Source organism: Panthera leo, chromosome B2, assembly GCF_018350215.1.
Source record: "Panthera leo isolate Ple1 chromosome B2, P.leo_Ple1_pat1.1, whole genome shotgun sequence".
Taxonomy (NCBI): Eukaryota; Metazoa; Chordata; class Mammalia; order Carnivora; family Felidae; genus Panthera; species Panthera leo.
This window is the reverse complement of record NC_056683.1, coordinates 99959326-99976439: the sequence shown is the minus strand read 5'-3', so window position 1 is coordinate 99976439 and position 17114 is coordinate 99959326.

Sequence of the window (17114 nt, the reverse complement as noted above, 5' to 3'; positions counted from 1 at the left end):
TTTAGAGCAACCAAACAGGCCAGGCCAGGCCAGCTGGGCCTGGCCTGACTCGACCCCGCAGAAAGCACGTCCCTGCTGCAACAATGCTGAGCGGCCTGTGGTCAGTGCCCTGGGAGCAGTCGTGAAGGTGGCCTGAGGTTTGGGAAACAGGAACACTGGAGTCCCAGCACCCCGGGGTAAGCTGCCAGCTCACGTCTCTTCTCCCACTGGATTTGGGACCGCAAGGCAGAGCCTCAGCATGGACCTCAATTCCAGCACTTGAAGGCGTCACCGCCCTACTGGATTTGACGAACTTGACCTCCAGCACAGAGTCCCAGAAGATCACAAACCTATAGGGCACAAAGGGCTGTCTTTCAAGGGGAAACCCTGCTTTTTTGGATGAAACTGATGAAAAACAGACAAAACACACTGAAAACTCCCTACCTTGTCCCTCATACGAGAATATCTCCACGTAGAACGGCCTGGACTGGCCATGTATAAGGGATGCCCTACCTCACTCTCCTGATGCCCACTTTTGATGAATGTAACTATCTCATGTGCCTCCCCTGACCCTCCAGAGATTCAAATATGCCACCCCACCCGCCACAGAGGCTGCAAGCACGATGAGATGGAGAAGCACAGCTGGGTAGAGGGGGTTCCTGCTGTTAACAAGGACTTTCTCCAGAAGCTGTGTGACGCTAGAGTTTCCAATCCCCATTCGGGTTTCTTAAAACTGAAAACCCTTTGGGCAAAGTTGCCCTCTACCTCCCACTCACTGGGGAAATCCTGTAGTTTGTCTTAGGCCCAGGCTAGTCAAGCTCTTACCCTGGCTGGCTACCTCCTTGTGAGCTCCCTGCTGATTCAGGGAGCAGAGGGAACAGGGTCTGAAACTTTAGTTAAATGCGGATTGCAGAACTCTTCTGATCCTGGGGTGAGAACCAGGGGTCTATACCTACAATTTTTCTTTTTGACGGCATAAATTCATATGTTGAAGCCCTAACGCCCAGGACCTCAGAATATGACTATCATGTGGCAAACATAAGGTGTTTTAGAATGTGTCTAGACCAGCACCAATAGATTATGGACAAAATAACTTTGTAAAAAATTATAAACAGCTTTATTGAGATATAATTCATATATCATACAATTCACTCACGTAAAGTGTACAATTTAATGGCTATTTATGTATTTACACAGTTTTATAACCATCACCACAATCAGTTTCAGAACATTTTCCTTACCCCACAAGAAACTCCACTCCCCTTCAGCCAGCACTTCCCCAATCCCTTCCCATTCCCTTAGTCCCCGGCAACCACTAATCTATTTTCTATCTCTATAGATTCGCCTATTCTGGACATTGTATTTTATTTATATAAAATACATATATACACACACACACACACACACGCATATATACATATATATGTACATATATACATGCATATATATATGTATGTGTATATATATGTGTGTGTGTGTGTGTATACACATACATATATATATATATATATATATTTTTTTTTTTTTTTTTACGTAGGCTCCATGCCCAGCACAGAGCCTGACACACACACAACTTGAACTCACAACCCTGAGATCAAAACCTGAGCTGAGATCAAGAGTCAGATGCTCAACCAACTGAGCCACCCAGGTGCCCCTGGACATTGTATTTAAACGGAATGACACAATATTTGGTCATTTGTGACTGGCTTCTTTCACTTAGCATAATGTTTTCTAGGTTGTTGTAGCATAGCATCTAGCTATGTTGTAGCATTTATTAGTAATTTTTTTAATTTATTTATTTTGAGAGAGAGAGAGAGAACACAAGCAGGGGAGGGACAGAGAGAGAGAGAGGGAGAGAGAGAGGGAGAGAGAGAATCCCAAGCAGCCTCTTAGCTGTCAGAGCAGAGCCCATGGGGCTCAAACTCCAACCTTGAGATCATGACCTGAGCTAAAATCAAAAGTTGAACACTCAATCAACTGAGCCACCCAGTACTTTTTTAAGTTTATTTATTTAAGTAATCTCTATACCCAACGTAGGGCTCGAACTCACAACTCCAAGATCAAGAGTCATATGCTCTTCTGACTGAGCCAACCAGGCACCCCTATTGGTACTTTTGTTTATTGCCATATAATATCCCATTGTATGAATATACCACATTTTATTTATCCATTCATCAGTGGATAGACATTTGAGTTGTTTCTACTTTTTAGCTATTGCAAATAATGCTGCTATGAACATTCATGCACAACTTTTTTTGTAGACATGCTTTTAATTCTCTTGGGTATGTATCCAGGAGTGAATTACTAAGTTATATGGTAACTTTATCCTTATACATTTGAAAATGCTAAGTTTTACTCAAATTATTCTCACTTGGACTAAATAATTGAGAAGAGATATCCCATCTTCATGGACTTAAAAAATTAATCCATGAAGATATCACTTTTCTCTATATTGATCTGTCAAGGCCATCCCAAGCAAAATCCCAGCAAAGCAATTTTATGGATATTGGCAAAATTCTAAACTTTATAAGAAACTCCAGAGGACTTAGAACAGCTAAAACCATCTTGACAAGAATTACAAAGTTGGAGGACTTCTACTACCAGATTTGAAGACTTACTATAAAACTATAAGACAGAGTAATGGTATTGGTATTGGGGCAAGGATAAATAAATAGACCAGTGGAATAGAATAAAGACTCCAGAAACAGACTCATACATGTACATAGCCATTTGATTTGCAACAAAGGAACCATTGCAATCTAATAGGAAAAGGATGATCTTTTCAACATAATGGTGCCGAATCGTTTGCATATCCGTGTGGTAAAAAAAATGAACTTCCACATGTATACCATACATAAAAATTAATTTGAGGGTGGATCATATTCTTAAACATGAAAGGCAAAATAATAGTTCTGTAAAGGAAAATACAGTGGAATATCTTTATGACCTTGGAGGAGGCAGGGACTTCTTCAAAAGATTCAACTATTAAAATGTGATGACTGTGGATTTATTAAAAATAAGAACTTATGTTCATCACAAACAACATTAAGTAAGGGAATATGCAAGTCACAGACTTGGAACAGATATTTACAACATCTATTTTTTATGAAATACTCGTACCCAGAATGTATAAAGAACTACAAATCTATATGAAAAAGCCAATTCATCTTATTTTTTTAAATGTTTATTTATTTTTGAGAGGGTGGGGAGGGGCAGAGAGAAAAGGAGAGAGAGAATCCCAAGCAAGCTCCATGTTGTCAGTATGGGGCCTGACACAGGCCTCCATCTCACGAACCATGAGATCATGACAGGAGCCAAGTTCAAGAGTCAGACACAGGGCCCCTGGGTGGCTCAGTCCATTAAGCGTCTGACTTTGGCTCAGGTCGTGATCTCGTGGTTTGTGAGTTCGAGCCCTGTGTTGGGCTCTGTACCAACTTGGAGCCTGCTTTGGATTTTGTGTCTCCCTCTCTCTCTGCCCCTCCCCCACTTGTGCTCTGCCTCTCTCTATCAAAAATAAGTAAAATTTTTAAAAAATTAAAAAAAAAGAGTCCGACACTTAACTGACTGAGCCACCCACACACCCCAACAATTCATTTTAAAAGTGGGCATAAGATTTTAACGGGCCCCTCATAAATGGGGATATCTAGATGGCCAATGAGCGTAAGAAAAGTATTCAACAACATTAATCATCAAGGAAACGCAGAATAAATCACAGTGGGATAGCACTGAAGGGCCAGCAACAGAACAACTAACAATACCAATGTTGGGTGAGAAGCAACTAAAAAGTCATACATTGCCAGTAGGAGTATAAATTTGTCCCACCACTTTGGAAAACTGGCAGTAAAGTTAAGCATATGCCTACTACCCTATCTCCAAGCAATTTCACTCCTAGGTATATATCCAAGAGAAATTAGTACACACACTTACAAAAAGTCTTGTACATGAATATTCATAGCAACTTCATTCATCATAGCCCCAAACTGGAAACAATCCAAACATTCATTAACACAAGAAGAGATCAGTGAGTTGTGGATACATTCATTCAATGGAACATACTACAGAGCAATAAAAAAGAAACTGTTGACATAAGCCATAACATGGATGGGATCTCAAAATGATAATATCAAGTGAAAGAAACCAGACACAAAAGAGTACATCCCGGATGATTCCCTGTATAAGAGGTTCAAAAACAAACAACTGATCAGTGATAATGGAAGCTGGCCTTGAGGTTTTCTTGGAGTTGCGGGATATTAACTGGGAGAGCGCACAGAGGAACCTTCTGGAGTGAAGGAAATGTTCTGAGTCTTGATCAGGTTGGTGGTTACGTTAGTGTATACATATGTCAAAATACACTGAGCTATATACTTAATACTAATGCACATTACGAACGGTAAATTATTCCTCAATAAAAAACAAAGTAATTGAGAAAAACTGCTCATATTAAAAGAGACTTTGTAAGGATTTAAGTCTACTCTCTCTTTGGGGGGCAGGTGGAATGTTTACCCTCTCTGAGCCTCAGTTTCTCATCTGTAATAGAGATAATACCTACTCCATGTATGTTAATTTGGTAATAAGGTAATGTACATAAATATGTCATTTAACTACTCTTTTCTTTAGTGTTCCCATCTGTAAAATAGGTAGAAAAGTAGTAATTACCTCATATCAGAAGCTAATTCTGGGGCGCCTGGGTGGCTCAGTCAGTTAAGCGGCCGACTTCGGCTCAGGTCGTGATCTCACGGTCTGTGAGTTCGAGTCCCGCGTCGGGCTCTGTGCTGACAGCTCAGAGCCTGGAGCCCTTTATATTCTGTGTCTCCCTCTCTCTGACCCTCACCGGTTCATGCTCTGTCTCTCTCTGTCTCAAAAATAAATAAACGTTAAAAAAAAAAATTAAAAAAAAAAAAGAAGCTAATTCTGAGCTGATTCACATAAAGCACTAAGACAGTGACACGGGGCACCCAGCTGGCTCAGTCCGTAAAGCACGTGACTCTTTTTTTTTTTTAATTTTTTAAATGTTTACTTAGAGAGAGAAAGAGTGTGTGTGTGTGTGTGTGTGTGTGTGTGTACATGAGTGGAGGAGGGGCAGAGAGAGAGGGAGACACAGAATCCAAAGCAGGCTCCAGGCTCTGAAGTTTCAGCACAGAGCCCGACGTAGGGCTTGAACTCATGAGCCATGAGCTGAAGTGGGTTGCTTAACCGACTGAGCCACCCAGTTGGGTTTTTTTTTTTTTTTTAACTATGAGGATAACATGACAAGGATTTTAAGTGTTTATTTATTTATTTTGAGAGAGAGAGAGAGAGCACATACGAGTTGGGGAGGGGCAGAGAGAGAGAGAGAATCCAAGCAGGCTCCATGCTGTCAGCAGAGAGCCCGACGAGGGGCTCGAACTCACGAACTGTGAGATCATGCCCCGAACAGAAGTCAAGGGTGGAACACTTAACGACTGAGCCACGCAGCACCCCCAGAGCACATGACTCTTTATCTTGGGGCTGTGAGTTCAAGCCCTACGTTGGGCGTAAAGATTACTTAAAAATAAAATCTTTGGAAAAAAAAAAAAAGAACAGTGACACAAAAAGCAGCAGACAGTACTGCTACTCTCAATATCATGAATCTGGATCAGATTAACTTGAAGGCCCCATTCAGCTGCTGTAGGCATCTAGGAGTGAATGAAAGCCAAGAAGATTGGGTATATATGGCCCATGCCTCCCGTGACAGCGCTGAGATGGAAAACCGGGTCCCTTGACTCCCCACTGGGAATCTTCCCACCACCCCACACTGCCTGAAAAGAACAACCGGGAAGTATTAATTCTGCGTTGATTTTTACGTGCTCGGCCCTCTGTGTCTGCGAAAATGTTGCTGTGTCCATGAAGAACAATATGGCCTCAAGCATGGAGGTGGAGGAGGGGGGGGACTTGCATCTCCTTTTTTTTTTTTTTTTTAATTTTTTTTTTTCCAACGTTTTTTATTTATTTTTGGGACAGAGAGAGACAGAGCATGAACGGGGGAGGGGCAGAGAGAGAGGGAGACACAGAATCGGAAACAGGCTCCAGGCTCCGAGCCATCAGCCCAGAGCCTGACGCGGGGCTCGAACTCACGGACCGCGAGATCGTGACCTGGCTGAAGTCGGACGCTTAACCGACTGCGCCACCCAGGCGCCCCATTGCATCTCCTTTTCTTCCCCTATAGATGCTTAGATTGATTCCTACCCCTCCAAATTGACTGCCATGGTCTCTTTTAACTGCGTGTAGTAAGGCTGTTATTCCTATATCATAGTTGAGGACACTGGAAAACAGGGTGACTATGTGACTTGCCCAAGATCACGCAGCTGGTAAGTGGGGGAAGCCAGGAACTGAGCGTACCCTGCCTGGTGCTGGAACCCACTGTCCTACTCTCTGCCCTGCTGCCTCTTCTAGGGCTTAGAGGGCACCTGCCCTCAGTGTCATAGGTCTCCTACACCAAGCAAAACTCACAGCATGAAAAGCTGTGAGTTTGGATTCGGATGGATGCTGAGTGGCAGTGTTGCATTGGCTGGCCCTCCACAGCCCCGCGTTTTGTGTTCTGTGATGCTCCTAAGGCCTCCAGCTGATATAATTTGCAATCCAGTAACGGGGGGGGGGGGGGGGGGGGGGGGGGGGGTGAGCGGTGTTAAAGCACACAGCCTAGCTGCCTGTCACCGCGGGGAACTGTGCTCTTTCCAGACCCAAATTTATGTCCATCCTACATAAACTTTATACAGTGCCTTGCTGCTGTTAAGAGTGATTTACTCCACGAGGTATTGGATCGCAGGAGGCAGACCTTCAGGAGATTTGTGCTAACCCTGCTCATGTCACATCAAGACCCCACCCAAGAGTCGGAGCAATTCTCTGCAGGACCTTGAATCACAGAGGTCTGGTGTCAAGCTTCTCCCAGGCTGAGGTGGCGGAGGGGTCTCCTGTTTGGCTTTAAAGCCTGACAGCTGTAAATTGAAGGAGGCCACAGAAGTAGATCTCACTTGTTGTGGTGGATGGCAACATCTGTGCAATATCTTTTCGTCCTTGCCAGTACATACCCAAAAAGAGTCTGTGCATATTGAAAGGGAACAAAGGAAGAGGAAAAATGTATATGCACATATTCACATATGTAATCATATATGTATATTTAACTATGGAAGACAATCCATTTTCTAAATATTTGTAGAGAGCCCCAAATCTGCCTCTGCTCTCCGGTGAATAATGGAGAGAAGAAAGCCCAGAACCTGGGCCGCTTCTGGGGGCACATGGTGTGGACCAGGACTGGGGCTCCCTGGTGCAGCTGCCTTCTCACACCAGGACAAGTTCAACTGTGGGCCTCCTTGTCAAGCCTATTTGTAGCAACAAACCCCCAGAAGTGAGAAAAGAACGGGGCCCTGACGTCCGTTTTCAGGGAGTCTTTGATCTGTTCAGTAAGGAAATCTACTTGCCATGCCTTGCCTTCCAGAGGGGATCATGGAAAAGTACTTGGGGACCTTGGGGCGCCTGCGTGACTCCGTTGCTTAAGCGTCCAACTTCGGCTCAGGTCACGCTCTCACAGTTCGTGGGTTCGAGCCCCACATTGGGTTCTCTGCTGTCAGTGGAGAGTCCCCTTCATTCTGTCTCCCTTGCTCTCTGCCCCTCTCCCACTCACATACACTCTCTCTCTCTCAAAAACAAATGGACATTAAAAACAATGTAAAAACAAAAACAGAAAAGTATTTTGGGACCCTGATATCCTACACTTAAGAGACATAGAACTAAAAAGAACACAGAATCTAGGTTCTTTGTTTTGGCAAGCTCAAAAAAGAAGAAGAAGAAGAAGAAGAAGAAGAAGAAGAAGAAGAAGAAAGGAATAATGGGTGTTATCTCTCTGCTATTTCAGTTTAAGACAGGCTCCCCTGGATGTGGGGTCTTAATTTGCCTGGTATGTCAGTCAGGAAAATTAACGCTAGCTGCCGTAACAAAAATCCCGAAAGTCTCAGAGACCTAACGCAATATAGTCATGTTCTAGTTTAATGTGAGTTGAGCAGTTCTCAAGGGTACCTCTCCTGGGAGCCATGACTCAGGCTCTTTCTGCCTTATGACACCGCCATCCCCTAAAGCTTCTCTGGAGCCTGCTGCTCAATCTGCCTTCACCTGGTCATCAGTGAAGGAAGAGTGAACAGGTATTCTAATGGGATATTTTAGGGGGCAGATCTGGAAGTAGCATTTATTACTTCTTCTCACATTCTACTTACCAGAACTTGTTGCAGGCCTCACCTACAAGCAAGGAGTCTGGGGAATGCTGTCTCTCTTGCAAGGACAAGTGAAGTCAGTGGGGATCTAGCCAGTTTTAGCCACGTCTAGGAATGGAGGTGAACTAAGAGTTCAAGGCCTGACAGCATCCCTGTCCACCTAGAAGCAACTCTTAAGAATCCCATTTAATGTGGATATACATTTATGTCAACTACATAGTGGAAGTTCTGGACGGGTAGAAAGATCTCCCGCTCCAACATACCTTCTCTAGCCTGCGTCTTCTGGAAATTTAACGCTAGAGAATCCCACTGGGGTCAACATTACCCTGATCTTTTCTTTCTCTTTTAAAATGTGTGCCAATTATCAATGTATTGCCTCTTACCTCCAAATCCATCCTTCATTGCCTGTTATTCAAACATAGACATGCACCCTTTAACTTTAAATATTTTTCCTTTGCATCTGGCACGATGTTAAGCTTTGTCAATGAAGGATGCTGGAGAGGCACTGCAGAAGGAAGGGGTTTTCTGTGCTACTTCCCTTATGCTTGTTTGGCAGACTCCTGCAGTTTGCCAGGCCCCAGGAGCACCAGCAGCTTTTCCAGGCTTTTCCAGCCTGGCTCCTGTAATGCACAGCAGCCATCAGTACCGGTGCTAGCAGCCCCCTCCCACTTCCCCCACCCCAGGTAGTTTTGTAGCAGAGTACCTCCAGTAGATCTCTCCCTGTGATCATCTTCTCCTAATACCCTAGAAAGCAGATTTCCAGCAAGTTCGACCAGTACAGCCTCCCAGAGTCTTCTCTGTCATCCTGTGAGCCGCAGCTGTGACCTCTCCCATAAGGTCTGAATCTCGACTCTGGAGGCCTCTTGTTTGAGCTGTGACAGTGGTTGTTGCCCTTATCTGCCATTCTTACCTTTTTTAGAGTTCTCTTTACTTCTGGCTAACTCTTTGTTACTTTAATACCCTGTTATAATTAATCATTCTTTGTATTAGACTTTCCCTATCTAAATTACTTTGTAGATTCTCTATTGGATCCAGAGTGATATAAAATGCAAGCGTCCTTAGGGTAGAATTCACAAAAAGTCAATGACACTTTAGTGTAAAATAGTTTTGTTTTCCTGGCACCTAGAGAGCAGTGGGTGCCTTGAAGCTAAGAGAGGGGACAGTAAGAAGAAAGACCCAGCAAGGGATGATAGAAAAATCCTAATGACAAACTTTGCCTATTTGACAGTTTTGCCATGGGCTAGACAATAGCTGTTAAGTGTTAATCTTCATTTCAGTGCAAAACTTCTTTGGTTCCCCAAGGTCAGCCTAACAGCGCCAGAAATAGAATGAAAACGGTAGTTTTTCTGGTGAAGCGGCAAGAGGGCACTTTGATAAGCTTAGTACATTCTTCCCTTTGTTGTTTTGTTTCTTAATCACATACAAAAATGTGTTGCTATATAAAATATAAAGAGAAGAGCTCTGGACATTTTATTGCGTTGAACAGAGCTGGGCTACTCCCTGACTGTACATTAGTTCCTTCAGACAGGACATGATCACCTTCAGACTGCAAGGAAAATGTGAATCAAAACCATAAGGATTTTCAGACAATGAAATGGCTCTGTTAAGGAGAGGCTAGTGTTGCCTTTCTCTAGGGATTGTTTAAAACAGGGAGGTACCTTGTATCTTTAGGATAGTGTAAGATGGTCTTGAATAAAAACTGAAGTAGGGAACAGAGAACTACAAAACAAAGAGAAAACAATTAACGAAATGGCAATCAGTACCTATCAATAATTATTTTTATTTTTAGAAAGATATACTTTTTAATGTATTTATTTTTGAGACGGAGAAAGAGAGAGACAGTGAGAGACAGAGCACAAGTGGGGGAGGGACACAGAGAGAGGGAGACATGGAATCCAAAGCAGCTCTAGGCTCTGAGCTGTCAGCACAGAGCCCCATGCAGGGCTTGAACTTGTGAACTGTGAGATCAAGACCTAAGCTGAAGTCAGACACTTAACTGACAGAGCCACCCAGGCGCCCCTATCAATAATTACTTTAAATGTAAATGGATTAAATGCTCTATTCAAAAGATATAGGGTGGCTGAATGGATTAAAAAAACAACAAGATACATCTATATGCTGCCTATAAGAGACTCACTTCAGATCTGAAGACACACATAGATGGAAAGTGAAGGATGGAAAGAGCTATTGTATGTAAATGGAAATGAAGAGAAAGCTGGAGTAGCAATACTCATATGGGATAAAACAGACTTTAAAACAAAGACTGAACAAAAGACAAAGAAGGACGTTAAATAATGATTAAGGGGCCAATCTAAGAAGATATAACGTTTGTAAATATTTATGCACCCAACATAGAAGCACCTACATATATAATAAAGCAAGTATTAACAGGCATAAAGGGAGAAATTGACAGGAATACAATTATAGTAGGGGATTTTAATACCCCACTTACATCAATGGATAGATCATCCAGGCAGAAAATCAATACGGAAATATTGGCCTTAAATGACACATTAGACCAGATGACTAAATAGAGAACATTTAATCAGAAAACTGCAGGATACATATTCTTTTCAAGTGTACATTCTCCAGTATAGCTGACATGTTAGACCACAAAACAAGTCTCAATAAATAATTGGAAAAATCCAAACACATGGAGACAACAACATCAACAACCAATGGGTCAATGAAGAAAGCAAAGAGGAAATATAAAAATGTCTCGACACAAATAAAGATGAAAACCCAACTTTCCAAAAATATGGGACACAGCGAAAGCAGTGTAAGAGGGAAGCTCATTGCAATACAAGTCTACCTCAAGAACCAAGAAGAATCCCAAATAAACAACTTACATCTAAAGAAACTAGAAAAATGAGAACAAAGTCCAAAGTTAGTAGAAGAAAGGAAACAATAAAGGTCAGAGTAGAAATAAATGAAATAGAGCTTTAAAGAGAGAGAGGAAAAAAAGATGACTACCACTAAAAGCTGGTTCTTTGAAAGGATAACCAAAATTGATAAACCTCTAGCCAGATTCATCAATAACAAAAAAAAAGGCCCAAATAAAGAAAATCAGAAATGAAAGAGAAATTACAACACCACAGAAATACAAAGGATCATAGGAGACTACTGCAAACAATTATATACCAACAAATTGAAAAACCTAGAAGAAATGGATAAATTCCTAGAGAGACACAAAACTTTCCAAGACTGATTCAGAAAGCAACGGAAAATCAAGATAGACCAATTATAGGTAAAGGAATTAAATCAGCAATTTAAAAATACCCCAAAAAACAAAATTCCCAAACCAGACATCTTCACAGGTGAATGCTACCAAACATTTAAAGAAGAGTTATTTTCAAAAATTGAAGAGGAAAGAATACTTTCAAACTTCCAAACATTTTATAAGGCCAGCATTACAGTAATAACAATAAGGGCCATAATAAGGGCCATATATGACAAACGCATAGCTACCACACTGAAAAGCTGAAAGCTTTTAAGATCAAGAACAAGACAAAGATGCCTGTGCTGACTGCTTTTATTTGACATAATATTGCAAGTCCTAGCCACAGCAATTAGGCAAGAAAAAGAAATAAAAAACACCCAAATTGGAAAGGAGGAAGATAACTGTCACTATTTGTAAACAACATGATATTATATATAGAAAATCCTAAAGATTTCACCAAAAACTACTAGAACTAATAAATGAATTCAGTAAAGTCACAAGATGCAATATTAACAAACAGAAATCGGTTGCATTTCTATATTCTGATAACGATCTATCAGAAATTTTTTTTAAATCACATTTACAATGCATCAAAAAGAATAAAATACTTAGGAATTAATTTAACCAAGGAAATCAAAGACTTGTACACTGAAAACTGTAAGACATTAATGAAAGAAATTGAAGACAACACAAATAAATGGGAAGATACACCATGCTCATGGATTGGAAGAATTAATATTTTAAGATGCCCATACTACCCAAAGCAATCTACAGATTCAATGCACTCCCCATCAAAATACCAATGGTGGGCACCTGGCTGGCTCAGTCCATGGAGCAGGCAACTCTTGATCTCCGGGTCATGAGTTCAGGCCCCACACTGGGCATAGAGCTAACTTAGAATTAATTAGTTAATTAATTAATTAAAATACATTCTTTAAAAAATACCAATGGCATTTTTTCACATAACTAGAACAAAAAAAGTCCCAAAATTTGTATGGAACCACAAAAGACCTCAAATAGCCAAAGCAATCTTGAGAAAGAAGGCTGGGGGTATTACACTCCCTGATTTCAAACTATACTACAAATCTATAGCAACAAAACAGTGTAGTACTGGCATGAAAACAGACACATAGATGAATTAGAATAGAATAGAATAGAATGCCCAGAAATAAATCCATGCATATGTGGTTAAATAATCTATGACAGAGGAGGCAAGAATATACAATGGGGAAAAGACAGTGTCTTTGATAGTGTTGGGAAAACCAGACAAGTACATGCAAAAGAATAAAACTGGACCACCATCTTATACCATATACAAAAATAAATTCAAAATGGATTAAAGACTTGAATGTAAGACTTGAAAACAGAAAACTAGAAGAAACCCTAGGCAATAAGCTCTTTAACACTTTTTTTCAGCAATATTTTTTTGGACCAGTCTCCTCAGGCAAGGGCAACAAAAGCTAAAGTAAATAAATGGGATTACATCAAACTGAAAAGCTTTTGCACAGCAAAGGAAACCATCAACAAAATGAAAAGCCAACCTGCTGAATGGGAGAAGATATTTCCAAATCATACATACAATAAAGGGTTAATATCCAAAATATGTAAAGAACTTACACAACTTAATATCAATAAAACCAACAACCCAATTTTAAAATAGAGGATTCGGGGCACCTGGGTGGCTCAGTCGGTTAAGCGGCCGACTTCAGCTCAGGCCATGATCTCGCGGTTTGTGAGTTCGAGCCCCGCTTCGGGCTCTGTGCTGACAGCTCAGAGCCTGGAGCCTGTTTCAGATTCTGTGTCTCCCTCTCTCTGACCCTCCCCCGTTCATGTTCTATCTCTCTCAATCTCAAAAATAAATAAACGTTAAAAAAAAAAAATTTTAAATAGAGGATTCAAATAGACATTCAAAAAAAAAAAAAAAAAAAAAAAGACATACAGCTGGCCAGGCACATGAAAGATGCTCAACACCACTAATCATCAGGGAAATGCAAATCAAAACCACAATAATATATCACCTCACACCTGTCAGATAGGCTGTTATCAAAAAGACAAAAAGTAACAAATACCGGTGAGTTTGTGGAGACATTGGAACCCTTGCCCACTGTTATGGGAACGTAAATCGGTGCAGCCACTGTGGAAAACAGCATGGAAGTTTCGCAAAAAACTAAAAACAGAACTACCAGGTAATACACTAATTCCACTTTTGGGTATTTACCTAAAGAAAATGGAAACACAACTTGGAAAGATTATGCACCCCATGTTCATTGCAGCCTTATTTACAGTAGCCAAGACATGGAAGAAACATAAGTGTCCACTGATAGATGAGTGGATAAAGAAGACGTGCTATGCACACACACACACACACACACACACACACACGAATATCACTCAGCCATAAAAAAAGAATAAAATCTTGCCATTTTTTTTATGTTTATTTTTGACAGAGAGAGAGAGACAGACAGAGCATGAGCGGGGGAGGGGCAGAGAGAGAGGGAAACACAGAATCTGAAACAGGCTCCAGGCTCTGAGCTGTCAGCACAGAGCCCAACGCGGGGCTCGAACTCACAGGGCCACTAGATCATGACCTGAGCCGAAGTCGGACGCTCAACCGCCTGAGCCACCCAGGCGCCCCAAAATCTTGCCATTTGCAACAACATAAAGGAAACTAGAAGGTAGTATGTTCAGTGAAATAAGTCAGAAAGAGAAAGACAAATACCATATGATTTCACTTATATGTAAAATCTAAAACACAAACAGAAACAGACTCATAGATACAAGAAACAAACTATTGGCTACCTGAGGGGGAGGGGTTGGGGTGAATAAAATAGGTAAAGAGGAGATTAAGAGGTATAACCTTCCAGTTATAAAATGAATAAGTCATGGAGATGTCATGTACAGCATAGGGAGTCTAGTCAATAATACTGTAATATAACTTTGTATGGTGACAGATGGTAACTAGACTTACCATGGGGATCATTTCAGAATGTATAAAATATGAAATCTCTAAGATCTACACCTGAAACTAACAAGATATTGTATGTAAATTATACTTCAAAAAAACCGGAGTAGGAATAAGACAACAAAAATCCCTTCTAACTTAAAAAAGTATGTATTTTTTACCAAAGTAATATATCTACACAATTGAAAAAACAAATGGTAGAGAGGACATCCTTAGCAAACCAACTGTCTTCTTTTCCTTCTCCCACTGTCCACAGATTCCTGCTTCGCAATTTTATTCATGTTGTGGGGTTATACCTTTTGCATATTCCTTCATTATCATTTTAATGGATCCTTGGAAGGGAGCGTATAGAAACTCATGTGCCCGTCTTGAAAAATAACCTTTCTTCTCAACATTGACTAATTTTTTTCCTTAGGCAAGAACATAAATAGCAGAATCCAGTGTTGTGAAAATTCTCTGCTTACTAAGTCAAAATGCATATACACGTGTGTCATTTAAACCTGTGATGGAAAACATACTTCTTCCATCTAGTCTAGTCCCTTGGACCTTCTAGATATTTCTGTCTCCTGGGTTCAGGATCTAGGCTTTTTGCCCTCATTCATCTGGTGCTCTTTGGACAAACATTACTTTGAACATCCACATCGTACTGAAAACTTCCAATATAGGTCAACCATTACAATAGCAGATTGTAGTATTATTCTCAGAATAAAAACAGCAATGTCACAAATATTGTATTAGCTACAGCCCCAAAGTGCTATGCCCTAGGAAGGGAGACACAGGAGCAAAGCAGCTGGAGCCAAAGTGACTGAGGTGTGGGATCCTCACACCTTGTCTCTCGACGCCCCCAGGGATGGTTTTCCCCCTGTGGCTGGCTCCTCAGCTGGTCCCTCCTGCTGTATACCTACCATTTCTGCCCTTCCTGACAGAAAAATGGAGAGCTGGGCAGAGCACAGAAGAGAAAAATTAGACTAAATTGATCTTTATCCCACACCACTGCTGGTTAATCCATCCATACCTCACTTCATTCCAATTTCTCTTCTCCGCAGCTGCCGCAACACCACAGACAGGACCAAATAAACTAAAGCCCTGTTTTAATCAGACAGTAGCACTGCACTTAAGCTCCCACCATCTAATGGTCATTGGTCTATCTGCTTTGTTTATTAACAACTGCTCCACAGAGCACTCAGTAGACAATGCTCACAGAATGCACCTTTTTCTGGGGTAGTGTTGTGAAAGGAGAAAATGATAAGACATCTCCTTTGCAAGGAGGACGAAGAAGAAGAAGAAGGAGAAGAAGAAGAAGAAGAAGAAGAAGAATGCCACCAGAGCTCCTTAGCACATAATACATTTTAGCAATCAGAGCCAGAACCCAAAAGTGTAATAAAGAAAAGCAAGTGAAAATGCCTATAATCGTCATTTTTTAAATGCCTTATTTCCTGCCAATCTTACATTCGTTTCCAGAAGAGCGAAAGTTGCCCACTCTGCCAGTGCCTTTGTCAGCTGCCAGCTGTTACCTCCCTGGAAAAAGGGTCAGAAGGCTGCTGGTAGCTAATAGCCAGCCAGAAGCTGCGAGTAAGAACCATCCCTCGTGGGTTTTAGCTGCTGGCTGATTGTCAGCTGAGAGCTACAAGTTCTGGTTTGATAAAAGCCAGCTATAGATTTCAAACCTTCTTTTTTTCTTTTTCCATTTGTGCTCTGAAATTGTCGTGCACTCCAAATGGAACTCTGGGAGCACGCGGGTCTTTGTTCTGCCTTGTTAGGCACCAGCAGTTAGAGTCCTCTCCAGACAGTCACTTGGCAGGAAGGGCCAGTGGGCTGGGGCGAAGGGAGGCAGGAGAGGGGTCTGGGGCTGGAGGAGCTGCGTGATGCCCGATGGCGCGTGTGCAGCCTGAGTGAGGATCGACCCAGCAGAGAGGGTTTCATGCTCTGAGAGACAAGCTCAGTACTCTAGTTGTTTATGTGATGGCTGGGGGGTGGGGTGGGATATGCTTGTAAGCTAGAGTCGGAATTTATTGAGTGAAGCCCCTGAAATGAAAGGAGTCGCCAGCTCAGTGCACCGGGCATGAAATCCAAATCTTAAACTGCCTCAAGGCTCCCAACTGTTCCCATAGGCCAGCAATGAGAATTACCTTCTCTGAGACATGGTGTGGAAATCAGAGCTCTGTAGATTTCAGGGGGTCGGGCAAGAAGAGGGGGGTGGCAGAAATTCTGTACAATGGTGTGCTTTAAATTCAGATGCTTAGGGGCTGTCATGTGCCATGCATCAACGGTGAAAAATAAACACCCGGCAGAAGCTGGCTTTGAGTTAAGGCGAGCGCACAATAAATTTCAACTGGTTAAATTAATCGCTCGCTGCTTGTTGTGAATATTAATCCCAGGGAGGGAGCTGGCTTCAACCCAATCAAAAGACAGGTGAAAACTGAAAACAGCATAACATTTGGGATCTTTAGAGGGAAGGCTTACCTGTGAGCCAAGCATGGATTCTGAGTCCCAGTGAGAAGGAGAATCTGCAAAACAGCCCCTCCTGCGTTAAGGGCAGAGCTGAGCTGTACTAGTCAGCTTGCCCTGCCCTCGGCCCTCACCTGTCCCCTCTGGGGCTCTCCGGGGATGTGTATGGAGAAGAGTCTTGCCTGAGGGTGTGGAAGATGAAAGAGCCAAAACTCCTAATTTGGTTGGGTTTTTTTTTAATATTGTTGTGGTAAAATATACATAACATAACATTTACCATTTT